Source organism: Leptosomus discolor, chromosome 8 (genome assembly GCF_034619465.1).
Source record: "Leptosomus discolor isolate bLepDis1 chromosome 8, bLepDis1.hap2, whole genome shotgun sequence".
NCBI lineage: Eukaryota > Metazoa > Chordata > Aves > Leptosomiformes > Leptosomidae > Leptosomus > Leptosomus discolor.
In genome coordinates, this window is record NC_141398.1 from 33,788,638 (window position 1) to 33,816,411 (window position 27,774).

Below are 27,774 nucleotides of genomic sequence, written 5' to 3' on the forward strand. Positions count from 1 at the left end.
GACTGGAAAGAGGGAGAAGTATCGGGCTTGTTGCTTGATTTAAAATGTAGAAATTGCTTCTCACTTATAAAATGCCATGCCATCCTGACAATGGCACTCTTTTTTTTTTTGAAGCAGATCTGCTGAAATGTCAACAGCACATCCACGGTGCCAAGGGAGAGCCACAATTGCTCTAAAACAGGTCAAATGTAGCTGTGACAATCTGTTCCCTCACAGAATTGCCCATATGGGCACGCTGTTCACTGAAGCTTGCATGATGGTCCTGTTTGATCTGGCCATCAAGGTGTGCAACTGAATGCAATTCAGGTTGAGATGCCTAAATAATGGATTTATTATTGATTTCTCCTGTCAAATACTTGCATTCTGTACTCATACACCCATATAGTGACAGAGTCTCCTGTTTCCTTTTCAGTTGCATACGAATATTTTTTTTTTTATGCTTAATGAGCAATATTAGGTGAGCTATACACCTTATAGCACTAAATACGATCTTTGCCTTGAGAGGCTCAGACTAGAGCTGGGCCTGGCACTTAAAAAGAGATAAATTTCGATTCTGTTTGCTGGAGTCAGATGAATAAATCTGGTTACTCGCTAAATCGCTTTGTGTTTTGATTCCTTTTCCCTTCAGATAGGTAAGAAATCCCTTCTTTAAAGAGCTGTTGTGAGGATAAAATTTTACATGTTTTGGAGCTGTTTGGATGAAGTCATATAAATACGGACAGATGGCACGGTCTGTCTGAGCCCACTTACATGAATATTTAACAGCCTGACTGGAAGAAGGGGGTCACAGTCCAAACATTCAATAACCAGCTTATTCACACTGCCTATTCCCAGTCTTTGTCTGCTGCTATTTGAGTAGCTGAAACTGGAGGGAGGGTGATCACCACTAAAGTGGCAGTCACATCGATTTAACAGCCAAGAAGGGAAAGCTCTTCCTTCAACTCGCTCCTACTTATGTCCTACTTAATTAGGTAAGTAGAGTCGTACTCATTTTCCTCTTATATTAGGCAGGACTCCTCTGTTCAGCAGCCCTGGTCTTCCCTTCTCACTTTTCTCTCTCATCTTTACAGACTGCTACTAGTGACTGAGTTGACATTTTCAACCTTATAGCATTTTTTTTCCTGCTCCTGAATAATTTTTTTCTGCATCTGCTTGATATTGGAGAAGCATTCATCCACCTGCCCTATATTCCTCAAACTGGTACCTCCAGCTATGCCACTTGATAGAGATTGCTAATACTATAATCTTCCTTGAGTTACACAGACTCTTTGCAGAGAGATTTTAGTCTGGCAAATTAGTTATCAAAGTAAGGGAAATCTTAGACAAAACTTGCCCATGGTCAAATCTTCCTGAAATAGTCATTTTCCCCTAAATGGACCCATACGTACTATGTCACCATCTGACCTGTTCACCACCTGTTCACAAACATCACTTTCTGCTCCAGTTCAGCTTGCATCGTTCTGCCTCGTAGGCAACTGTCGCATTTTATCTGGGGTCTATGCAGGCACTAATCTCTCAAGATACGCAGCTCTACACATGTGCTCACAAGAAAAAGGGACTGCTTTCATGAGAAACTGCAGCCCGGAGACAATCTTTTTGCTGTGTATCCAGTGCCATGCACAGTGGGGGTCAGTCCTTCTCTGTGTGCGGCAGGGAACACTTGGGACTGTCACAATCCGCGCACCAAATGATGATTATAAATACGAAAGAGAAGCCTATGGGTTTTTACATCCCTCACATTCAAGAAAAATTGTCACTAGGATCAGTGTAAGTTAGGCACACACACACACACAGAGAAAAGGCAGGTAGAGATGGAGAAAAGGTGGAGCCTTATATTTATTCCTTTCACCATTTCAACCTTTTTGGTAAGGGTTAAAACCTTTTAATTACAGCAAATCCAAAATGCAAATGTTTCGAGAGCCTTCCCATCTCTGTACATGTGCTGATAATACATGCTGTGCTCTCATCTCCATCAGGGATTTAAACAGGTTTTTGCCTGGTGCCCAGAAAGCTTTTATACTCTTATTAAAGCTCATGCAGGTTCTTTCAGCATGACACTGCTCAGCACTTGAGTCTGTGCACACTACAGATCTTTGTCTTCTCTTGCAAATCGGCAAGCAGCCACATTAGCTTTCTTGAAGCAGGGAGAGAACATGAAAGGTTTGCTTAATTTAATTTAGAGAAATACTCTGGTGTGTTTACGCAACTAGAATAAGAAACAGGTGGCTCAAAACACCATGGTTTTCTGCTCTCCTCCCTCTGCTCCCTTCTCAAAAGGAGAAGTAAAAAAGGCAGCCATTCTCTAAAGCAGTGACAGGCAGAGCAGAGGGCAGTCTGCAAGGAAAACCTCCCTTCCCACCACGGGCAGCCTCATGCAAAGGTGTGCTCTGATTGCAGGTGCTGCAGGGGAATTCTCTGGGAACTGACTCCCTTCCCCTGGCCTGGGGTTACAGTGTAAGCCTGTCCACTTTTGGACAAGACACTGTTAAGCAAGGATCAACTGTTACTGCTTGTCATTCTATCAATGTGTTTTGCTGCTTCACACAGCTTTGAAAATCACACTGCAGCAGACAGCAAAAACTTCATTACTTACATAAAAGCAGGGAAGTGCCATCAGCTTGTTTCAGCAAGAAAGTGCAATATATTTGTCCGTGGTGATAAGCAACAGAGGCAAATACATCTCATTGTATGAAAGGATACACACCCCTTGCACACACATCAAGAAATCTGGTCTACGATGTCACTGTTCTCAATCAGGCCACTTCTAAGTATTGATTTCTTGAGTTCTTCGGTAAAATGAAGACGAAAAACAATTTAAGTACACGTTATTCTTTTTGAGGGCTCTGCACAACCTTCACCCCAGTCTCTCTGCTTGGCTGTGCTTCAAAAAGAGACAGAGCAGTACCAGCCAGGTGGTAAGTGACATGACACGATGTGACATGGGATTTCTGTGACCTGGCACACAACAGGGCAGGGCTCACTCCTGGCCAGCCCAAAGCTGAAGTTGGGCAACGCATTTTCTACCAAAGCTCCCAGGAGTGCAAGTTGACTCTCTGAAGTCCGCCCACAGCTGCCATACAAGGCTTCAGCCTGGGACCCTCTCCACGACCCACTGCTCCAGGCACAGACGGTCAGAAACGCAAAGAACCTGCATTAACAGGCACCATGCCATGGTGCCAGTGAGCCACCTGTGCGCATAGTCGTGGGGCCACAAGTTGGCAACCACATTAGACTCAACAGGTCTGCTTCCCTGAACCCCTCTATCTTCTCCCTCCAGCAGGAAGACAGGAAAAAGTGAATGGTGCAGCTGGAAGATGTCCATCCATGAGACAGACCAGATCCCTAAGTCCATGACTTAGGTACAACTCACTCTAGCAGTCCTTAAAAATGGTTAAGGACTTGAGTTTGAGCAAAATGACACGAGAGAATTTGAATTCTAGGTTTCCTTGCTAAAGCCTGAAAGATGGCAAACTCTAACAACGGCTTGGTTCCTCTTTGAGCCAAAGTTTCCAGAGCAGGTCCGCATCACAAAACCACTACTAACACTAGTGTCTTCTCACTTCTCAGTTTCTCACAAGGAAGGTTAAGGGCTGAATGGTCCATCTTGACTATCTCCCAGGCTGCATATATGGCCCAAGACAAACCTCAACAACACAGATACCAATCTTACACTCACTTTAATAAGGTTATTTAAGAACACTGATCTTTTCTGAAGAAGCAGATGTCCAACCAACTCTCTAGGAGCAGCTGAGCAAATATAAGAAAATGTCTATGCCGTCATCAGTGGTACCATTTGTTTGAGCAAAGATTTCTCTAGCACCTTATATGCTGGAAAGTCAAATTGTAACCATGATCTAATGGCTTGTTACCCACCTCACAGTAATTACTTCTGTCAGGAAGTCATGTGATTAATTTGCAAACCTCAGCCATTATTTTAGAAAAAGGAAGCCCTTGTGATATGGATATAATTTTGAAAGCCAGACAGCCCAGAAGTGAGTGGTGAGTAGATACAGTCCAGGAAAGTAGTATTGAATTTTTTTTCCATGTAAATACAGGGGAAGAGTAAGGAGCTAGAGTAAGATTTTGAAATGCATGGAATTTGCAGCTCTTCATTTTACAGAAGGCTCTACCTCCTTGGCTACCAGCAGCCCAAGTTTCTTTGTCCCTGTGCTACACAGCCTAAAACAGAGCAAAACTCCTGGGCCCACCATGCAGGGAGAGTAGAGTGTCTGTAACAGACACAGGATTCATCAGTTCTGAAACCTGCGGTATCAGCTTTTTTCCCCATCTGCTCTGATTGTTTCAAATAAGGACAGAATCACTTTCGGGGGGGGGGGGGGGGGGGGAAGCATCCGTCATTGACCTGGAGCAAGATTAGTCCTCTATCTATTCAGTTCAGGACATGAGACCCCAACACAGTATTTTCTCCTTCTCCTATTCACAAGAAAATAAAAAAGGGCTCTATTTGGAATCTGGGCATATAATCAAAACCTTCACGGGCATAAGAAAGATTCATTAGTTAGCAGTCACTACCTATTGCTTTTGGTCAGGAGGGGGGGCGAGGGAAAGGGCAAAATAAGATTTTGGTGCACGAAGCTAAATTAGTCGTCAAAAAAATACATTTCTAAAGCACAAGAGGAACTGTCAACACTCAAGGAATAGTCTGAAAGTTACAGCAAATACAGGAAGGGTGGAAGAGCATGCTTTTCGTGATTATTTCAAACGGATGACTTTAAACATTAATACCAGATAGTAGTATCTTCTTTAAATAGAGTTTTATTTTTTTAAAAAGAAACTAATAAAAAATTACATTCCAAATAGTGACAATCCACATCATCATTAATATGGTTACAATAAATAAATATGGGCAAATTTTTCTTCTCAGATTTTAACCATTGCAGCTGCTGCTGTTGCCTTTGGATCCCATGCAGAATCAGAGGGGAAATCATCTTTGGCACTCAGTTCTGTTCACGGCTTGTAAGACATGTTGCAATGATCTGTGCTGTATTATTAGTACATATATTATTAGTTGTCATCAGACGATAGTTTTCATTCTAATGCAGTTTGACATGGTTTGCAAATACAAAACAGTATCATCTAATACATGAATGAGGAGTATCTCATTCACATTTTTCCAGCATTGTAAAAATAAGCTGAGATATGCAGCTCTCTTATTTATAAGATACACAGCCACTCTTATAAATGTACCCAAGTAAACAAACAAAAAGTAGCAAGTTGAGTTAAAAGGCTATACTTTACTGCAAATCAGTGGTTTTGGCCATACTGACAAAAGACCTTTCCTTAGGAATGTATCAAAAAACATAGTCAAAACAAATGGCTTAAATCAGAAGTCATTACCTCTCATTTAAATAGTTGATCTACAGCAATTTGCACTTCTGCACAGATGCACACACATTGCCAACTCTGTGGTTTTGCCGTCTCAGAAACTACATTAGGCACCAGGAGCCAGCGCATGGATCCCTACAGCTAAATTGATGTTTGATATAAGGCAAGTATCAGTAGAACTGTGTAGTTTGCATGTTCCCATACGAGACAGAGATGTGTTTGCAATACTAATTGTGTTAGCGGACAGTACTACTGAAAACTCACTGGATATTCAGAAAAACTCTTTCCATTTCTATGAATTCTGATGTATACCTATATGCAAAAAAAACATACAGAATTGTTTTTTCCCTCAGTAATAATGACTTAAGAAATCCTCACAGCTATTTGAACCATTCCCTTCTATCCCTTTCTTTCAAATTTGTGAAAGAAACAACATTTGAAGGCTGTAATTTAGCCAGGACCTCCACTGACTCATGGCAATACTTGAAGATTGAACAAAAACAGGGGTTGGTAATGAAGAAGTTCTTTTTCCCTTCCAAATTCATCAGTACTTAAGAAAGCCAGAAGAAAATATAAGTGATCTGTACTCTACCTGTGCTGAACTGCTGACTGTAGGGAAGACCTGCAGAGCTAACTGCAGGTTTTTGTGAAACAGAAAAAAAGCACTATTTTTGCTGTTTCAGAACTGTCTTTACCATAACCTCAGTCGTGGTCCATTTTGTACGGAGCTGGAATGAACCACTTTGGTATTATTCTGTATTTCTAGCAGATGTGTACCAAAGAGAGACACACGACATTGAGAATGCCTCTCAGAAACTTTATGCAAATCCAGAATTTGAAGGCAGTAGCTCATGCAGTCACTGTTCATTTAAAGTTTTGATAGCTGGGGTAGCTCTTCCGTGTCTCAGAGACATACAGCAATTGTGTAGTCAGTTTAGCCTGCTACGTGCATAATAAAAACATAAATCTTTAGCACCATAAACGATGATTTTCTGACCTGCTCTTCAAGCAGTGCAATATTACTTGGTGAGCAGTACCCTCTTAATTACAACTCCACAAATGGCTCCTTCCCTGCTTAGTTTCAGGTGATGACTATAAGGATACCTCAGCCCCTGGCTTTTAGCTGCAGGCACTGCCCCAGCCCCCGGGCACGGTTCCAAACTGTCCTCTTAACAAAAAGTGCTTCATCTGTTTGGCCACCTCACAGTGAAACTGCTGTATGGCCTAGAGGGATATTGTGCTCGTTAATATGAAGCTCATCAGGGTGCTGGAGCAGTGGGAAGGGACTGGCAACCTGGGCATTGGGAGGACCCAGGTGAAGCCCTGAGTCCCAAGGGAACCCCAGGTGGCCATGGGGGGTTAGGAGTCACTCCAGATGAGCACGTAATGGCAGGGGGTGCAGCAGAGGAAAGCAGGAACATGGCTGAGGAAACAGAGAAGGAAGAACACCACAAGGCAGAAAGGAGGACACTGAAAGGGGCTGGTGCAAACAGCCCAGAAGAGCTTCTGCCACTCCAGAAGCTGCACAGCAAGCCCTAATGGCATCAGCAACATCCCCAGTCCTCAAAGGCCCATCCTAAAAGGCCCTCTTTCAGTCCAATATTCGTATGAGCCCTGCTAGCCTCTTTTCTGTAGAAAAAAAATAACAACGGAGGAGAAAGAAAGAGATTTCAGAGAAAATTAGCACCCTTCAGGAACTGGGCAGGAGGGAGGGACGATGAAGAAAAAGCATCTACGTTAAAACAGTGGTATGTGTACAAGTTAAGCTATTGCCCAAATACGTACATCAGGCTACAGAAATGTACTATGGGGATGGGCTATTCTATGGGGCTGATATTTTCTGATGCATTGCATGCACAGATGTGTGAATCACATACTGCACAGAGATGAAAAGCTTCTGAATCCCTCAGAAAATGGTCTAAATAAATATAGATATGTAAATTTCCAGCAGGAGGAGTGGAAAACCCAATAGAAGGCTGCTCTGCTCAAGGAAATGAGGAGCAATTTCTAGGCCATCATAAAAATAATCACTCAGATGATTCAAAAACCTTTTCATACAGGACCAGGATTTTTTTATTAGTATATGGAAGTGTCTCTGCTACTATTACATGCTGCTGCTGTTGATAGTGCTATACAGTAATAATTGCACTAACAATAAAAACAATAGTCATATTTATCATATTCAGTGCACGATGTGCCACTCAATTCCTTGAGTGGCATGAAAAACGCATTTATTTCAATCAATACATCTGCCAGGGGAAAACTGACAGCAAGACAATGTTTCTTTGAGGAAACCTTATTTAACAAAACTTTTGACAAGGAGATAAATCTGGATGATGAATGCCTAACAAGATCGGCATTAGTCATAGCTCTAACATTGGCCACGGCAATCTTTGTTAATCACAGATATGTATAGCTGTTGCAAAAAAACAAGTTACTATAGCATAATGAGTCATAACTCACGAACTGGTTCATATTAACAGGGCATGTGTGTATTCCTAGTCTGCTGTAAGTGTGAAGGAAAATAACAGTGACTGAAGGAACATATTTTCTGTTGCAGCTGAAACAGACGGCAAATGCACGCAGGGAGTAATACACCGCCCTGCTGACAAGCAACAGCTCATTTGGCCACAGCAAATCAATGGCTTATGCAGATTTTACAAACCCTGCACCTCTTCCTCTCATCAAAACATTATGAAGTAAAAGAACACATGCACTGTTACATTTTATAGTCAACTGGGATGAGATGCACTTCACATATATTAGATTAAAAAAATCTGTACAGTAAACATGCCCACACTGTACACACTACCAGCAAAGCAAGGGTCTCAGTTCATGCACCTATTTCTGGCCCTGGTGCATCACATCGAGACTCCAGTTTTTAGGCTGGTTTATCCTCACAAGTAACCTGTTTTCCACACAACTGCTTTGAAAACAAAAACCTAAACATTCAAATACACAGGAAAAGCAGCTGTTTGTGACTGCTGCTGCCTTGGCTGCCCTGTAACCACAGGCCAAACCAAAGTTCACTCAAGTGACAACCTGTACAGCGAAAAGAAACACCCTGCAAGAAGAACAGTTGCCACTGCTGGTGACAGAAGAACATCATCTCCATTGACAGTATAGGCATCACCCAGCAAACAAAACACATGCAGCTCACAGTGCGAGCAGGCTCGAGTAACAACGTTAATATGAGCAGTGAGCTTACAAAAGTGATTTCATCTGGGTTAGCGGTCTGTAAAACCACTCAAGGAAATGGAAAAACAGAGAACTGGTTTGTCTTGAAATACAAAAAGCAATGTTGGGTTATTTGTAGATGGCTGCTGAGGTGTGGTGCCTACGCTGGAAAAACACCCCTGCTGACTCCAAGAGTCCATTGCCTGCAGGTAAGTAAGTGCCATCTAAGCAGAACAAGGACAGTTCATCAGAATGAGAGAAGATTGTAATGATGGTATCCATTTACAACATGCATTAATATTGGCACTGACTTTTATTTGCAGGGAGCTAGTCATTAGGGCTATAGACTGGGGCCATGTCTGTGCATACGTTACTGCTGCTGTAGTTACAAATGCTGCTGTAGTTATAAATGCTGCTGTAGTTATAAATGCTGCTGTAGCAGTCACTATTCAAGGCACTTCGAAACAGACGCAGTCCTTTTGTGTTCAATGTTGGACTCAGGGCTGCTACATGAAGTTTTAGGTAGTCCTGCGAAGAGCACCAAGTAATACTCAATGATCCCTATCAGTCTCTTCCAACTTGAGATACTCTATGACTATGGTGTATGATCTCTTCTGCAAAGACCATGTGCAGCCATATAACTTTGACAATTTGCTGACTTGAAGGTAACTTTTCTAGTAAGTCCATATGAATTTTTATCGTGTATTCTGTTAGTTTGGCTAGTTGAGGCCTTTGATTTGGGAGTATAAAGCATCTGCATCACCAAATTCATAGGCAATTGCTTGAGAGCAAGGAAAGCAACCAAGTCGTGCGTCATTATGTATGCCAGCACACTTTGCAAGGCAAAGCAAAATTCTCTAGCCCTTTCCTAACATGGGCTAGAGTTTGATGCTTGGTTTGCAGACCACCTGGCATGTCTTAACTGATTTCTTCTCTGTAGGCACTTAACACAAATAACACCACTGGAGACTGAAATAAATGAAGCACTTGATATTTTTTTTAAACTATTTAAAAACCTTTAACTTCTGAGTAATCTAGAGAAGGTGCAAATACACCCTGTCAAACCAGCTACTTGTACACCACAGGGGTCCCAGCTTGAGATTATCTGTTCAGGCATCTGAAACATGCTCAGACTTACATTCCCTGAGCCCTACTTGGATGCCTTCCATGCTCTCATATGGGCTTGGGGAAAAGTATATGGGATAAACCATGCTGGCGTTCCCAGATTTCTATTCGATCTTTCTATCTTCAAATCCCCATCAAAACTGTAGGGTCACATCCCTGCTGAGTATTTCCCTGTGCAAGAAAAAAAAATTAAATTCAAAAGACTTGCACTACCTACTAAGATAAACTGAGAAAATAAAACCATTCTACTTAGACATTATTGAAGCAAACACTCATTAATTTCAAAGGTATTTTAATTGTCTTAGGACTAAATAAAAAACTCAGTGAAAATCTCTGTATTTGGTCCTTTATTTGTTCCAACTACTCTCACTCCCTCTATTCAACTTTAGAGCAAAATGCACGCCATCAGTCCAGTATATTATACCACCTTTCTTTCCCACAGTAATGAAATCACAGGGCAATCACAGCCTATGGTCGGTCTCTGTTCTCCTGAGGCATTATTATCTGTATTTAAATATGTTTCTTTTTGTGTTAGCTGACAACAACTAAATGCCCAGCTGTTGTAAAGGCTTTGAGAGGATCAGGAAATCAGGCAGTTCAATTTTCTTTCAGCTTGCCTTTCCATCACAGAATTGTTTATGCTTACTGAGTCAGATAAAGAAAATTAATTATTAGCCATAAATTTACGTTTCTCTTGCCTACCCTTTCTACCCCCATTAAAACTAGCAAGTTGTAATTGGGTACTAAATAAAAACCTGACAAAAAATAAACATCAGGCTAATGCTGGTGAATAGTTAATGCAGCCATTATTTTGGCAGTTTTTTACAGGATTCATGAAGCTTTATGAACATTGAAAAATTACATCTTGCCAGGCAAGTGACAGGGAAAGTGACAGGAAATCCAGGTCTTAAAAAAACAAAAAACAAACAAACAAAAAACCAAAAACCAAAAACCAACCCTACAAGTTGCAGTGTCAGATCCCTATCTGTATCTCACATGGCATCACCATGCAGAGCAGCAAACCTCGTACTCTCCCTGCACTTTATATTTCAGAATTGTTTTTCTTCAGTAAGCATTCAGCAATACTATCTGTTTGTGTGAGATACACTGCAGATTCTAGTATTATCCTTTCTACGTGATGATCATATGAAGCATCAGCTTCACTATCTACTTAACCCTCTGGACTCCACTCTAAACGTTTCTCCCAACCTTATTTCTCTGCAATATTTTCAGCTGGAGTGTTTCTACTTCTTTTCCTGCCCAGTGAAGTTTGAAGGGTCCCTGTGCTGAAGAAAATATGTCAGCCCTGCAGTGCTGGATGAATGGAGCATGCATTTGACCTAATTTTCTTATACAAATCGTTAAAATAAATTCTAAAATCATTACTCACTTTCCCAAACACTGTTACTGACTACAGATACCAAAGCACCTAACTATGGACTGGGATACACTTGAAAACTGCATCCCCCCAATGCACAATTTTGACTTAGTATATACACATAGAGACAGACACACATACAAGCAGAGAAAGGTACATGGCAGGTAGCGGTGAGCAGTGTCATTCCTTTCATTCAGTAGTGTGTGCACACTCTGTATGTCCCTGTGTGCATCTGCATGTACAGGCTTACACCATAAATTACATCATCTTTTTCAAATATACAGCTGCAGAAACTGGAAATGTCAAGTTATAGTTATTGGGCAAATCCTACTAGAGCCCATAAGGCTGTACCTAGCAGTGGAACCGGATTTTCAGGAGCGATGTAAAGTTATGCGGGGATGAACAAACGCCAGGTTGCACAATGCAAACTGGGGAGGAGAACGTTCTCTCAGTGGTTTCATACATGTTGTGTCAGGAGGTCCTCTCTCTGCTCACTAAGTGGCATCATCGGCAGGACTGGAGAGGCTGGCATGACTGCTCCACTCTCAAGAAAGGCAGCAGCAGAGAGGAAAAGTCAGGAAGTGAAAGGTGTCAAGATGGAACAGGTCAGCTGGTCCAGCCTCCCAACTTCAGCCAAGGGGCTCAAGCCTGCCTTTTCTATCTGCTGGTTTCTGGTGTACCATTCCATCAGGATCTGGAAGCAGTCAGTTCACAGGACAGTATTTTTCCACCTGCCTAGGTCAAAGTTTGCCTAAGACTATTTACAGATGAGACCATGGCTTAGTTCTTTATGGCTTCTCATTTCCACTTCACAGTCAAAGTCCTCTGCTCAGACCACTGGTGGTTCTTCTGTCTTGCCAAGAACAGCAAGGATCAGGACCACAGAACACAGCTGAAGAAAACAAGTTAGCTTGGCCCACATAGGAAAAATCAAGCCATTTTAATTAAAATGCTAATCATAATGAAATCCCTTTGTTGGAATGCTGTCAAGCCAAAATACGTTCTCATAGAAGACAGTCAGCTCTCCAAGTCAATGTTGGGCCGCATAGCTCTATCCTAGCCGTTACTGTGTCTGGTTCCTTCAGTCCAGCCCCACCCCTATTTTGAAGTTACTGAGAATTTTGTTAACAGGGTTTTTCAGGGAGTTGGCATCAGGGCTTTGCAAGCTTCAGGTCAAATTTACCTCAGCTGTAATCCCATTAATTAAAGTAGTCACACTGGCCACTGGCCTGGGTCTTGGAGCAACATGGTCAGTGGAACAACAGTAAGTAGTTGACAAGCAAACTGCAGTTTAAACTAACCACACTTTCATTAACTCTCATTCAACACTACTTCATAGTTCTCAGGTTCTTTGAGAAACTTCTAAATAAATTATAACACACACACACGCCAAAGGCAGTAGCTTTAGAACTAGTGTACTTTCTCAGGTAGCATTTTGTTCCTGTCAGTGAGAGCTAAGTGCCACTAAAGAGGACCCATAAACCCATTCTGAAAAGAAGCAGCGAGAACAGATCAAAGTGAATCAGCAATTCTAACTATGTGAGATGCTGACATCATGCTTCCCTGGCTCCAACCCTGGGTTTGTAAGAAAGATGGCTGCTTGATTAATTACTCCCCAGACTGCAGAGCTTACACAAGAGCCAAGGACTCAGCAGCAGCCCAGCCAGCTGACTCAGATAGCAATAACTCACCGGGTGCAATCTGCCTGGATGCCAGATTGCCCTGTCTGCCGTCAATCCACAGACTAATCCTCCCGAAAGGGTTTCTTGGAAACTGCCATTCATGCTCACGCTGGTGAAGCATGCACTGGACAAGATACAGCTACACTATAGTACTAGCTGAAGCTGTATTTCACAATGCTTTTCCATGGCTACTCTAACAGAGACTAGGAACTCTTCCCCACCACTCAAAATCTGACAGAAAACATGTCAACACTGGAACACGTCCCTGTTATGTTCAGTAGGCTAAATCCAGTCAATTATGGTAGCCCAACTTGACTTGTTCTTCATCAATCAATGCCTGGTTTTGCTACATTGGTATTGTAATACCAGGACCCTCTTGTGCTAGACACAACACAAGCACACAATGGAAAATGAGCCCCTATTCACAAAGAGCTTTGTTTTACTATGTACATGCTGGATACCTTGACCTGAAAGATAGGTCAACATGGGTAGTTGCTCTCACTGTGTCACCTTCAGACAGACCATCTGCTATGAGAGAAGTGCAGCCCAGGTTGCTGTACCTTATGCTGCTCTGAGCTCACTGCAAGGCTATGTTCAGACCTCATCCCTCTGAAGCCTCAGAAGAGCTTGAAGTAATATTCCAGGGATAGAAACTTAAAGAGGAGACCTCTCCTGCACTTGACCTGTGCCTCAGCAGGTGAAAGAAATGTAATTCTTATCCTCCTACTCTCTTTCAGGTACATATCTGGTTCAATGAAGAATAAAATACCTGTAAAGTAGGTCAGTAATTCTTAGAAAGCACTGGCACTTAGTTTCCTTTCAGAAGCTGCGTAATACATTGATCTCCAAGGAAAAGGAGGGCAGAAAAGATAAGGCATTTTCAAGTGAGTAAGAATCACTATTTCTGAATGACAGTATGCAGCTAGAAAAGCCTAAAGCCCTTGAACTACTACATTTTTCAGCCACCGATTTGGCTCAGATTCCTATGCAGAACAACCCTAGAAAGATTCTTTTCAACCTAATAACACCATTTTCCCCAAATACATGCTATTTTCTACCTGTAGCCCCTACAGAAAAAGGATGAGCAAGAATTCGCGAGGAGAAATCACAGACAATTTTCAGTCTAAATCCTATTGAGATGCTAACTCTGATTGATCTCACAGAGCACCTCTCCACTCAAACACGGCAACTCAGGAGGCCCAGGGTTGGGATGCTAGAAAGAAGCTTAAGCTAATTAATTGCATTTCTTTTTCTGACTGCAGTATTTTTCTGCCCTGCTGGATACTCAGAGGCCAGCACTGGTTCCTCTGATTAACAGTACCTCATCATGAAATCAAAAGAAAAGCTGCAGGCTAAAGAAAACTGGATTGTTAGCAAGGATTTGCTCTTGGCAAATAATTATAATTGCCAATGTTAAAAGGAGATTGTGAATTAACTACAGCAGACAAAAAATACATTTGGAAAAAAAGCTTTCAATAATTACAGTGCATATGTCAAATGGAAATTACTCCCATTTGCATAGCTCTGCAGCCACATTGTACAGTATCTCAAGTGGCTTCATAAAAACAAGCCTGTATCTTTAAGATCATTTAACATAGCCCAGGGTTTTAATAACTCAAAAGACACTTCAGTAAGTACAGACGGCAAGCTAGCCTGGGATTCTTCATTTTTTTAGGCCATGTCTACACACAGTTCATTATTATTTCATAATAATGCATTAAAAAACATCCTATCCCCACCCTCAAGCACACACATGGTTTTACTGATAAGAAGTACTTTATAGTGGTTTGGCTCATTTCCATAGGTCATCTTTATTCCAGTATGACCAGCCACATTAGAAGCCACACCACTGCAACTCTGTATGTAAAACATCATGTCCCACATCCTACACCAGGACTAATTTCCATGCAGGTCAGACAGACAGTTCCTTGGGAGGTCTCTATTATCTGTGACGTGCTTCAGTTTGGATGAACTTTCAGGTTAGAAACTCGAACATGACTGCGCGGGTGGATTTAGACGAGATGTTTGCCTTGCATTCCAGTCAAGAATCACAAGCTCATGGGCCACCAGAGAGGACCCCTCTTGGCTAGACACACAATGGTGCCACTCGGGTCTCATGTGTTGAGGGGCTGATTCCAAATTCAATACTCGTTGCTGCTTAGGAATGGGGAAATCTATTAAAACCACCCTCTTGTCTTCGCTTTCATTTATGACTCCAATCTATTTAAACTTGAACTGGGAATCCCCATATGACAAACAGAAGGCTCCCTAGCACACAGAGTTGAGCTTTTTGACCCTTCAGTATCATCACCCACTTCCACCTTAACTGCAAGTTTGTACCTGTACCTGCCACAGAAGAAATTGAGAGTCAGATTAGCCCTTTGCAGGACCAAGGATAACCAACAGGTAACCACAGTATTATTGAAAACAGCCATGGGTCAGTTATGGGCCACAGCTCACTAACAAATCTCAAAGCACTTGACAAAGCCAAGCAGGTACCATTTTCCCATTGCAAAGAAGTCTGATGATTTCTCCTGGTACAGATACTGTGAAAGCAGCAAAAATACCTAACCTCTTCATCTCCTAGTAACCTTTCTGCACCTGCAGGAATTACACCATCGTTTAGCTTTTCCATCCAATTTTGCCATTGTTTCTGCTTTTCTTTAAAAAGAGCCATATCTGCACTTCGCAGATTGTTGAAGTATCTCAGCCTTCTGTGTTAACAGCGATTGCCATTTCATCAGAAGCGAAAGACCAAACCTCAGCAGTACGAGCATTGGTCTAACTGCCTAAGGGCAGAGATTTCCCAGAGATTTAGCGTGTAGCAAAACCACCAGCATCTTGTTCTCCTGCCTTCACACACTTGACTGCAGGTGTCAAGCAGGCAGAGGGAAATACCAGCTTTAGGCTAGATTCATCCCTGGCTATTTTGCTGTACACAAGCATGTAGAGAGAAATGGGGAGGGTCCTGAGACAAAACCTAAAAACGTAGCAGAAACACCACCTGGCTGTGGTTACACCCATCAGCAGCAACAGGCCCACGTGGAGAGATGACAATTGGTTAAGCAAGCATTCTGGAGAACTAGGCACTGGTTGCAAAATATTATTTGCAGTGTACCTTTTATTCTTCTGTTTCCAGCTAAGGGTTAATATTTACCCCAACTAACAAGAAACGAACAGAACCCCAAACGCAGGAGATGCCGATTTCTCTGTGGGCAACTCAAAGCTGGCAGCAGCTCACCCCCATGACTCAGTGCACCGAGAGGGAGATGCCAAAACAACTATTTGCAGTTTCTCGCAAGGTAAGCCTGGTCTGAATGCAGTGCTGCAGGGCGCTTGGCTGCTCAAGGGAACTGCTGCAGTAATGCTTTCCCCTCCAAGCCCAAATGGCCGACTGCATGTTGTTAAGCCTGCCAAAAGCATGGTGGCCTGGGTGAAACAGAAGACAACCTGCTTCCAGTCACAAAGCACCACCGTCATCAAAACCACTCTTGACAAGACCAGTGACTTCCCCTCAGGGCCCTCCCAGCAGGACAGCCAGGGCAAAAGCAGAGCCCAGCAGCCGGCCTCAGGCTCAAGGCACACGCTGGATGCTCATGCTGCTGTGCCCTGCACAATACGTGCTGTCCTGACCACAAGCATTTTGTTTTCCCAGGTTTATCAGCCGATGAGTGAACTTTTTACAAGTAGTAGCATGCACTGAAGAGATGTTCCTATTGCAACAGTAAGCATGACCTACCAAACAAGCTTATTTAGGCATTTCTGTCAGGGACATTACAATAGCTGGCTTTGCCCCGCAAGGCAGAAGTCAAGGGAAGCACCCAAAACAAAGTTAAGTTTTCCAGGACATGGATACCTGAGCTATGTTACTGAGCACATCCTTACCTTCCAAGGGCACATCAACACGGAACAATATGCACATGTTCTTTCCCCTCCCCTTCTTTGAGCAAGTATCTGCTCATAGGTCTCCCATTTTCTTAAAGATGATCCAAGAGTGTACAGGCAAGGTCAGATATAAAAGATGGATGATCCTTTGCCAGAGGAAAACACAGCCAGTGTACCTTTGCATGGCGCCATCTGTGTATTGAGTGCTGCTTGCATCGTCTGCATCACTGCCTTGAAAGAAGCATGATGTGGGGGATCTGAACAGAGAGACTATCCTGCTGCCAGGGTTGGGGGGTGCTACAGCAGAGGCTGTAGCAAACTGCTCACACCTCCAGAAACTCAAGGAGACAACAGGCTGCTTGATCTTTAGGGATTCCTTACATGTGCTGCAAACACACTACATGCATTTTGTATGCTGCCTGGATATTTAGATTTCTTAAGTGAGTTTTTGTTCACTGCAATTGTGTTTAGTTTCAAAAAATGCTTTTTCTAAATTGTGCAGCTTGTATTTGTCCTTGAAGCCTGACAGGACATAAAACATGCCAACACACTGGAACAGCCTCTCTGCTATAAGCTCCATTTTGCGCTACACCAGCACATTTAACAGAGGAGTTTTCCAGTTCCATAGGATGTCATCACAGCAATGCAAATTTCTTTAGCTTGGACAAGCCTTAACTTTACTGTTATACTATAGGTGTGGCTTCCTTTTAATAAAACTATTTTTAATGCTACAATACTTGAGGGTGAACAAAGCACATGCCTATGCCAATGCCAGTGTTTTTACAATACAGCAGGTTTCAGTTGGCTCTGTGACACTGAAAACTGCTTCACAGAAATTTGGATGGTTCCCTTCTGAGTCACATCCAGTTGGGCTATCCTTTGGAAAAAAACTGTGTTGTTTGTTCTCAACAAAACTGGCCCTCCTGAGTCTACAGAGAGTATTTTGTTCTCCAACTGCATGGTTCGGAGCTTCTGTTGTTGCCATCATTGGTTTAGCTCATGTAAAAATCGTCACTTCTACAGTGAGAATTGACAAAACACAGAGATCTGGTCACCTGGTCACAATATTCTGCTAAGGGGAAGCGATGCAAATTCCAGCTCAACTGTTGCCCTTATGCTTCTATTTCAGAAAATCCTCTAATGCATCCCTTCATTTACAGAAAGCAAACATTCCCAGTGCGCGCATTCACTACATTACTGAAGAGTTTTCATTGCCATGCAAATAACCCTCCAAAGCACAACAAGCAATGAACACATCCAGACGAAGTAACAGGCTGCAACATATCTTCATTCATCTGTATCTGGTCCCTAGCTGAGTCACATGCCCAGGAAAATTTGAGGGTAGGCAAAGAAACATCCATTTCAGAGAAAAGAGGGCAAGGAAGAAGCTCATTCTCTGACTTCTGGCATTATTGTACAAAGCCAGGAAAAAGGTGATAATATTACACAGAAAACAGAAAATGAAGAAAGGATCTACCAGAGGAAAGGAAAAGTTTAATTCAATACAATCTGTAACTTAAACAGGATACTTTTTCTTCCAAAAAGCCTCCAACAATTTCACTAATCACTGAAAAAAGCTAAAAGGAGGCAAGCAAGACCTGTCATTCACAGCAAGCATCTACCACAGCCTTAGCTTTCCAGCACATCCTTTCCCAGTGACAACAAGCACACCTCCAGCTCTCATATGGAAGCAATTACTCATGTGAAAACAGCCCTTCCTAGAAGGAAACTAATGAGCCTCATGCACAGTCTGATTAATGACTACTCCCATGCAGATATGTAAACAGCCACATTGTTGCTACCTTAGCTTAGTAAAATTTTTAAGTTACGTGATTTTTATTCACTTATTTATGCTGTTCTGCCAAGCACTGGGATTATGAAGGGGATCCCATTTAGAGGACAGAAGGTGGCTGCAGAAACCAAGAGCACAGAGATCTGCTGTCCAGTTCTCCCCATCTAACTGTATGAAAACACAGTATTGTTCAGGTTTCTTTTCTATTCGCTATATGTAACCAGTTTATTCCCTCCAGCCCGATTAGTATCTAAAACAAATCTTACTGATTTCTCTACTGTGAATATACGGTGGTGGCTCCTGCCTCAAACTATCACAACCACATTCACAAAGAATAATTTTTTATTAACTGTGGTTACAGAAGAGATCTCTCCAAGGACTGTATCCCGCTCACCCCTGGCCTGCTTTATACAGAGATGGTCTTGTGCACAGACAGAGGCAGTGCAATTTGTGCTCCTCAGAAGTATGACAGGAAGAGCCTTCTGATCAGGTACCTACAAGGTAGAAACTGAGTGCTTCACTACTCCTAGGAGGATGTCGAAACTTCCGAGCATGGAGCATCCCTTTGATCGTCCAAGGGGGCAGCTATAGGTACCTCCACTGCACACTGTACAGAGTTTTAATCTCAGCCCTCTCTCTCTCCATTCAGGAAACCTGTTCACTCAGGTGTGGAAGCATGCAGTGGGACATACGGCTGGTGGCATTGGTTGGAGTCTTAACTCCACTGTCCCCTGAGCCAGAACAGTAAAAGCATCAGACCATCCTCCAACACCCTTCCCTGAAGTGCTTCCACAGGACACAAATTCACCCCCAGTTGCCATAAGTGCTACATAAGCATGTAGCAGCACGAGGAGCATGGGGTATGCCACGTTACAAAAGGGTGATGATGTTGGAGAGTCAGGCGCAGGCACGCTTTGCTGCAGGAATGTTTCCACACAGGCTAATGCCTGGGTCTGAGTGCCAGATATGTGTCAGCTGCCAAACACCAACACAACCTCACAGCCAGCCTGCAAGTGCAGGAGTCCCCAGTGCTGGTTATGAAAGAAAGGGAAGAGGAATACCATATCCAATTAAAACAGAAATTACTTTTACTGTCTCCCTGTCAAGGGCTTCCCACCAATTGAGTTCAGCTAAGGCTTCTCAGCTATTAATCCGTAGTCCTTTCAGGGGACAGGATCTGCATTGGAAGAACTTTTTATTTCCCCTGAAGGAATTACAGAATTAAGTCCTGTCTTCAGCACTCAGCTTTGTCTCCCTATAAAACATTTCAATAGGATCAGGCAGTTTTAGCAAAGAGAGGCTGGGCAGCCCTTATCTCATCTGAGGCTTTTCATTTGTCACAAACAGCCACTGCAGCTTACCTGACATTTCCAGTGAAGCTCACAAGCAAGACCACCTCTCCATACCACACTCAAAATGTCCTCAGGGAGAACATGAGTCCCAGCATCACAGGGGCAGGGGAGCAGGAGGGGTTGGCTTCCCCTTCCTTGGGCAAGACTGTGTTCCTCACTAGGGCTTAAGTTTAATTTTCCACACAAAATCATCCACAGCTGCTTCTCTTCACTTCCCTCTGCAAGAACTGCTTGTCCTCATTTGCCCCTCTCCACTGTCAACTTCACCAAGAGCTTAAAAGTAGTGACAACAAGGAGAGATCTGATGCATACAAACGTGAATTTTGTCTGTGCACAGCTTCTGGGGTTTTTTATGGGAGATTGTGTCTGGTTTTGGTTTTTGTTTAATCTACCAATCCTATTGAAAATATTTGTGATAAAATATTTCTGTAGCTATTATTGGGCTATATGCCAGATTTTATAGTAAAGTTTTATTCATTCAAATGCTTACGGCTCAGCCAGTGAAGATATAAATCAGAGACTAAAGAAATAACAGAATAGCACAGGAGAGGTGACAAAGCTCCCATTTCTCAACAGCTTGCAAATAACCTGCAAACTAGCTTGACCACGAGAAAGTTTCAGAGGGTCAATTCTCCGTTTTGTTTTTTGTTTTTTTTTTGTTTTTTTTTTTTTCCTAAGACAGAATGAGATGGGACTGGTCACAGAATCATTTTTAGGCTAATTTCACAAAGCTCATGGGATCACACTTCGTGTACGTTTGTTTGACCATCTGACTCCTGATGACGTTTTTTCCCCCACATTCAATAATTCCACATAGGAGGAAAAAAAAAAGTGAAAGTTAGGTTTCATTAGCTCTGCTTTTCACAGAACTGTTTGACTCCAGCTCAAGGATATATGAAAACTGCCCATGATTAAAAAGCTACAACTGTTCAGCAATGCATGTCTTTACCTTTTCAGGTACAATGTATTACAAACAGAATGTATCTTGATGATAAAGTGGACATCTCAGGACACACAGAAAAAAAGCAGAGGGGATGGCATGGGGACACACATGACTGATGATCTACTCTCTTCTAGAAAATGCAGTTCTGAGCAGGGAGGGATTTAGACTTGGATTGCAGAGGTGCCGGTCAATACACAAGGTGCCAAGCAGAGAAGAGATAAGCTGTAAGCAGGAAACTGAAAACTGTGCTAACACATGGCCTTTCCCTGACCCATCTTGAGTAATGCAAGAAGGGCTTAAGAGTATCCCAGACAGCAAAGAAAAGCTTGTCAGAGGAAGTCACTGAGCAGTGTCTAGCTGCGGGGAGCTGGACCATCATCTGGATACGATATTCAAGGGCTGCTTACAGACATGATGGAAAGCCAAGCCTGGTAAGATGAAAAGAAACAATTGGCAACCTCTGTATGCTGGCAAGGGAACACACACAATTGGCCAATATGAGACACAGACCCTTGAGTTAAAGGGGAAAAAGTGTCACTAAATATTTAAAGAAGGACTTAAAAAAAAAAAAGAGTCCCAGTTATCTAAAACAAAATCAATGTCATTTAATAGCAATTTCTTTCAGCTTGACCTAAATCCATGTTCAGAAACTCGTCTCCTTATACATCACTCCATTAGGAATACAATAAACAATAAAACAAAAAAATGACAACCAGGAGCCAAATTCTAGGGCTGATTTATGCAGTTACAGGGTCACGGCAGGCCACAGAGGGTTTCAATCTGTGGCCAAATGCCAAAATGCGAGATCCTGTGAGCATTCAGTCAAAGAAACAGGAGGAAATCTCAGGGCTCAGAGTTCACATTCACCAGCTCCCTGCCCCAGATAAAGACCCAACACTGTTGTAAGAATATACAGCGAAACAGACAAACAGAGCAGTGATATAGGTCATAATCTACAACTTTAATGAAAAAAGGAGTCTAATGTGTTCCTTAATAATGTACATTAGTGTGTGTGTCTGAGTGACATGCAAAGGGGAACAACTTAAAAAGATAGGGCTTTCTTCAACACACACCAGATTGCCAACTTACCCTGCATGCCATGGGGTTTTGTTTTGCAAGGCAGAGTTCTCTAGAGGAAGATGAAGTGCAAGACATCCAACAGTCAGATGCCTGGAGAAGCTCTCACACATGCACTACATGCAACTTCAAAACAACCCCAGCTGTGTAAGTGCCTCTTTAAAGACAGCTCTTGCAGCACAAGCATAACATGCACCTATGAGGGAAAATGCTCTTCCCTTCTCATAACATAGCACATAGCAGAGATGTGCCACCAGGAATGTACTTTGGAGTAAACGAGAAGTGACACCATCTCCTGTTCATGGTGAGGAAGGCAGTACCACTAAGGGGATGAAGGACAGCACAACGTGGAAACTGCCTGGTGGGAAGTGGCATATTTGTAGCACAACTGAAAGCCATTGTAGCAGGTTTCTATGGAAAAGCACTTGAAGTCTTAACTTCATTCTCCCGTTTCCTCAATAAGAGCATACACAAAGCAGTGGGAAAATGTTTCCAGCAGTTCCTATTAACCATGAGCCATGCCCTGCTGGGGTTAGAGCTGTGCAAATACACAAGTCTGAGTCCTTGGGTGGCTTTTACAACCAACCAGGAAAGTTTTAACAAAGTAATTTTTGTGATCACAGTAGGGTAGGATAGGGTGAGCAAAAAAATATTCATCATTCCACACCAGCTCTCACACTAAAAGAAATATGCTGGTTTTCTCCAGACTGGTGAAGTTGTTTTCCAATAGTGCCTCACAGGTGTGAGTGAATATAGCACCTGGCTCTGGTGGGTCAGTTTCTTCTAAACCAACATGAATCTCATCTAGAAGGAAGAGCCAAGTAATTGTGACTAACCAGGTCTTACTTGGCAGGCAAGGCATCGTGCATTGCAACTTCCTTGAAGCCTTTCCAGGTTGTCACGTGGTGTGAAGCACCTGGCCAAAACCTGTCAGGCAATGCTGTAATGCCTTCATACTGCTTTCAGTGGCAAGTACTGAGCTAAACCATCCGGTGGGATGTCTTCATCATCACTCCGCTGGACTAAAGATCAAACACAAAGCCTGAGAGCCTTACAACTCCCACCGCTGTGCAGGACATACAAGCACTTGGGATCACACGTGGCAACTCACCCTCTGCTCACACAGTCAGCTCTGCCCAGGGCGATACCCAGCTCCCTAATGGCTGGGCCCAATGAATGTGACCACACTTCCCAAAGAGAGAAGGACACCAGTGTCATCTTCACAAACGCCAGAAGACCAGGGTGCAAGATCCTGTCACAAGAAGGATTATTATGATCCCAAAAGCACTGGAAGCATGCAACACTTTTGTCTTAACAGTCTATTCTATTAACATAGAATGACTGCTCCAACCATAAAAGCAATTGCTACCCTCTTTCTGCCTGGACGATGACCCAAAGGTCAAAAAACCGGCCAGAAGTCCTGGGCAAAGCAACCCAACAAGAGCTCCTCAGAGCCTCCTATGTGACTGTAGGGAAGAACAGACAAAAAAAACCCAGTAAGAAATCAAATAAAATTGTAGCTAGAGTCCGTCTGCACCTAAGTCACCCATCAGAGAATCAAAAGACCACCTCTGTTGTGATTTATCCTCTTAGTCCTCAAAGACTCAAATCAGACAAGGGACAGAATCACAGAAAAATGAAAAAAAAAAAAAAAGAGCAAATTCATTCAGTCCCAAAACTTGGGTGGAGGCAGAGGATTTATGATCAGATGGTGCACATAGAGAAATGCGTACATCTATGAAAGACTTCAACTGTAGGGGAGCAGAAAGTGGAGCCAAGATCACCAGAAAAGCTGCTTACTCTTTTGGCTTTATAAGTTTTATAAAGCTAGCTGTTTGGGAAGAGGATAAAAGTTCTCTTTTTTTTATTTCCCACTCAAAAGAAGCCACTTCATTTGGGTCACCTCTGCCTACAAGAGGGCAGGTTTCCCTTCTGCATAACTTAGTTACTTATAAAATCTCTGGGCACTTTCATCATTATCAACCACAACATCCTGCAAAACAGCAGATAAATCATTAATGATTTCTACAGCCTGTGAAAAGAGGCACAGAAAGACTACAAGCCCTGGATTCATTTCTGCTCCTTTCTGCAATCACCAAGTTAAGCATCTAGTCTAAACTAATAACCTGGTATGTCTCTGGACTCAACAGACAGAAATACACACCACCAGGAGGCCATTCACCTTGTCTAATTGAGGCAGGCATTTTAGGATGGTGCCTGTCCTCCCATCATCTACAAAGAGCCTTGGTAACCAGTTGAGACTAAATGCATTGATTTTTAGACCAGATGCCTAAACAGAGACCATCTAAAGTTAATTGAGACAGGCCTCCATCATAAAGGAGGCAGAAAATCAGTAGCAGGACATAAAAGTTAATTTGCACCTTCCAAATCTTAGGCTAACGGGCAAACTATAGGAACAACCCTTCCTATGTTGCATTACTTCATAACACTTGTCTGGCATATTTGTGCCTGGTAACAGAGGACACCTGCAAGAGAAGCACCACTGAAAGACACCCACACTGGGTCTGTTTATAAAAAAGCAGGTTTTTCACTCACTCAGGCTAAACAGCCTACAAGATGCCTACATCCCAAAGCACACACCACTAGGCACCAGTCCCTCAGGCCCTGTGGGAGTCACTGTGGGGCTCAATACTGTTGGGGTGCTACAAACCAGGCAGCTCAGATTTGCAGTGGTTCTGTAGGATGCTCACTTGGGACAGCTGGAAGGCAGATGTCTGGCAAATCTATCAATAAACAGAGACTATCAGTTCAAGCTCAAGCTTAAAAAGAGAACTTAGAAATGCTAATCCATGTGAAACAGTAAATTCCTACATCCTTGTCAATGTTTTATTCCGAGTTAGCCAAGTCAAGCTAAAAACACCTCTTAGCAGGCACAGAAAAATGCTCACTGTAAGTGGAGGCCATGAAAAAGGCATCTGGTCTGAGCTACTGCATGACTTGGCCTCTCTGGCTGGAGACGGTTCAAGAAGAAACCTGAAGGGTGGATCAGGCAGGGCACACAATAGGGATTTCATTAACTGGGGAGACAATGTACTGGCAGAGTGAGCCAAAGGCAACGACAGCACTGCAGTCAGGCTCTGCTGCTCTCCTCTGTGACATCCCCACATCTGACTTATTATCAATGAGCAGCTGCTGCAGAAATTGAAGTGATGCTGAGATGACAACTCTATTAAAGGGGCAGATGGTCCTACGAGTAAATGTTTCACCAAGGACTGAGTAGACATTATCAAACTAATTTCTCAATGACTCAACAATGACAGCTGATGCACCAAGAGATGAAATTTCAGAGTGATACTGTACTGTGTAGCCAGGGGCCAGGAACATTCTTGAATATGACCTGACTTAAAAATACAATGAAGCTGGTCCAAACATAAGTCTATCAGCATGGTTAGAATCCTTGGTAGCAGCTTTCATGACAGTCATGGTTGAAATGTGCCATTTTGGGAAGGCAGCCAAACTGCTTATACATGGAGTGCAGCTGCACCATAAAGCCACTGCAGCTTTTTGGATGGATTACCATTTATAATGAAGTGGGAAAAGGCAGAAAAATTAATGAGAGAGGTGCCATATTTAACCTAGAAAATGTGCTGCTCTTTTTAAAACACTGGGAATCAGATCATAAGACAAAGTTTACTGGACAAAATGTTGACTGAAATTAGTTCTCCTGTTACCTTGATAGAAGATTTTGAAATTCAAATTGATATATGCTGTCACTTCTCCCTACGCACAAAGGACTGAGAATGCCAACAAGTAATGTGATGCCTTTCACATGTAAAGCTTCTTTCAGTTTTATCCTTGCCAATTAGTATATAAACCTTGATATACTCAATTACTTATAACTTCCAATAAAAAAACACGGCTATCCTTGGAGCATAGGTCAATAGAGTAAAACTTCACAGTTGATCTCTAGCAGGAGTGGTGGTCTCTAAGGCTTTCAAGAAATCATCTGTCAAAACCAGGACACAACTAACCAAGGTTCAAAGCATGCAAACAACATTCAGAGGACATAGGGGTTAAAATTCACACAAAGCTGATCACACAGCAAGAACATGGGATATTCCCTCACTGTTTCAGTGGGCAATGCCAAAAAAGGGATAGTCCAGTCACCCCCTCAGAGTTCACCCTCCACCTGCAGGGTGAAATGGCACAAAGCAGCTCAGCAAAAGTAATTCTCACCATAAAACGGATCACCAGATTTTTTTAAATCCTTACCCATACAGTCACATTTAGAGACCTTCAGACCCAGTCCGAATCTTAAACGTTATCTCAGTCTAGCTATCAATTTTGTACACAAAGAGGAAATTCCTGCAGTCTTTCCATGCAATTAAGCCAATCTTCACTCTGTCTTTTTAGGACACTAACACTTACGTTGGCAAAATACAACAAGGCTTTAAAAAAAAGCCCTTACCTACATATGCACATATGTATGCACACACCCAAGCATCATGGGTTCAGACGCAACAGTGCTCCTTACGAACATGAATAGTCCCTGTAAATTCATATGATTGTTCTTGGCAACACTACAGCTGGAAATGCTTGCAGGGTTGGGACCATGTGTTAAGCAGGTTTTTTTTCACAAAGCATGAGGTAGTGCTGTTATTTCAAACCGCTCTCTCTCTGTTTTTCTGTAATGTGTCATTCATATTTACAGTACAAAATATCAAATATATTACAAAGTGCTGTTTAATTTGTGGTTTACATGTCCATCTCTGTGCCCAGTGAATATTCAAACTTTCAGCTTTGATGGCTCTTGTGCATTGTGAATTCTGCAGGGCTTTGGTTCCACCTTCAAGTTCAATCTGCATGAAGCCTATAGGCCTCCTGAGCACTAGAGGCATTTCTGGTTTCTGCACTTAAAGAAGGACAAAGTGGACACAGAAAAGGTACACAGACAGACAACTGCTATGATTAAGGGGACAGAGGAGCTGCTTTACCAAGAGAGACTTAGAAGTCCAGGGGTCTTCGGCTTAAAAAGGAAAGTCTGACAGGGGATATGATCAAGATTTACAAAATTAACAAAGGCCGTGGATAAGGTACTCAGAACTGTTTTTCACTAAATTCAGTATTACTAGATGTGGGAGGCATTCACTGAAACTAGCAGGACATCATCTAAAATTAATAAAAGAAGGTACATTTCCATTGAGACAGTAGTGAATTTCTAGAATTTGTTGCCACAGTGATGACCTGTAATGTCTGCCACAGGCAGATAGTACCAGCAGTTTCAAAAAGGGATTAGACAAATCCAAGGAGAACAGGGCCATAAACAAACAGTACAGGGAACAGGCAAGGATGCTCCTAACATCCCAAATACATGAGTGGCAGATGCAGGAAAGTGCAGGGGAGCAGACTACAGACAGGCTCCTGTGCTCTCCCTCAACAACACTCTTTTGGGCACTGCTGGAAAAGAATCCAGGACCAGATGTGAATGTTGGTGTGACCCAGTTGGACATTTATCTTGTTTTTTAATGCTTGATTGTTAGATGACTGCTGGTTTGGGGCACTTAATTTCGGACTGATTTCCACAGTGTCCATTAGCTCACTTGCAGCTGTGGATACTCTTAAAGTCTCTGGTAACGGGCACCCAAAAAAGCCAGCAGCTGATGTTCATGAAGCCTACTGAAAAGGAAGGCTATAAACATTTTCTACCTTCACCCTGTCCCAGGGGAATTAACTCTGACAGATGAGCACTCTTTTATACAACCATATATTTGTAGTTATTTCACTTTCACAGCCTTAAGAACCCTGGTAAACTCCCTTCATGGATCCCCCTGACAGGCTGATGCCCTTCCCTCTTCAAATCTGCTTTTACCTTAAGAATCCCAGTTCACCCACTTCTCCACCAAGGCTTGCTTTTATTATTCTGCACAGAGACTGGCTTATAATGCAGTAGCCTGATGAAAGTTCAGCGCTACCCTTGAGCGGTCCACATGACAGCCCAGCTTCATGGGAACACATGTTCTCCGTGGCGCAGCAAGCAGCATCAGAATGACGTTGGA

General features: G+C 42.7%; 1 protein-coding gene across 1 annotated transcript in view; it reads right to left on the reverse strand.

Annotated features, from left to right (window-relative positions):
• The window catches only part of GFOD1 (Gfo/Idh/MocA-like oxidoreductase domain containing 1), a 66,779-nt gene that overhangs the window by 1,533 nt on the left and 37,472 nt on the right, over positions 1-27,774 (reverse strand). The window lies entirely within an intron of this gene.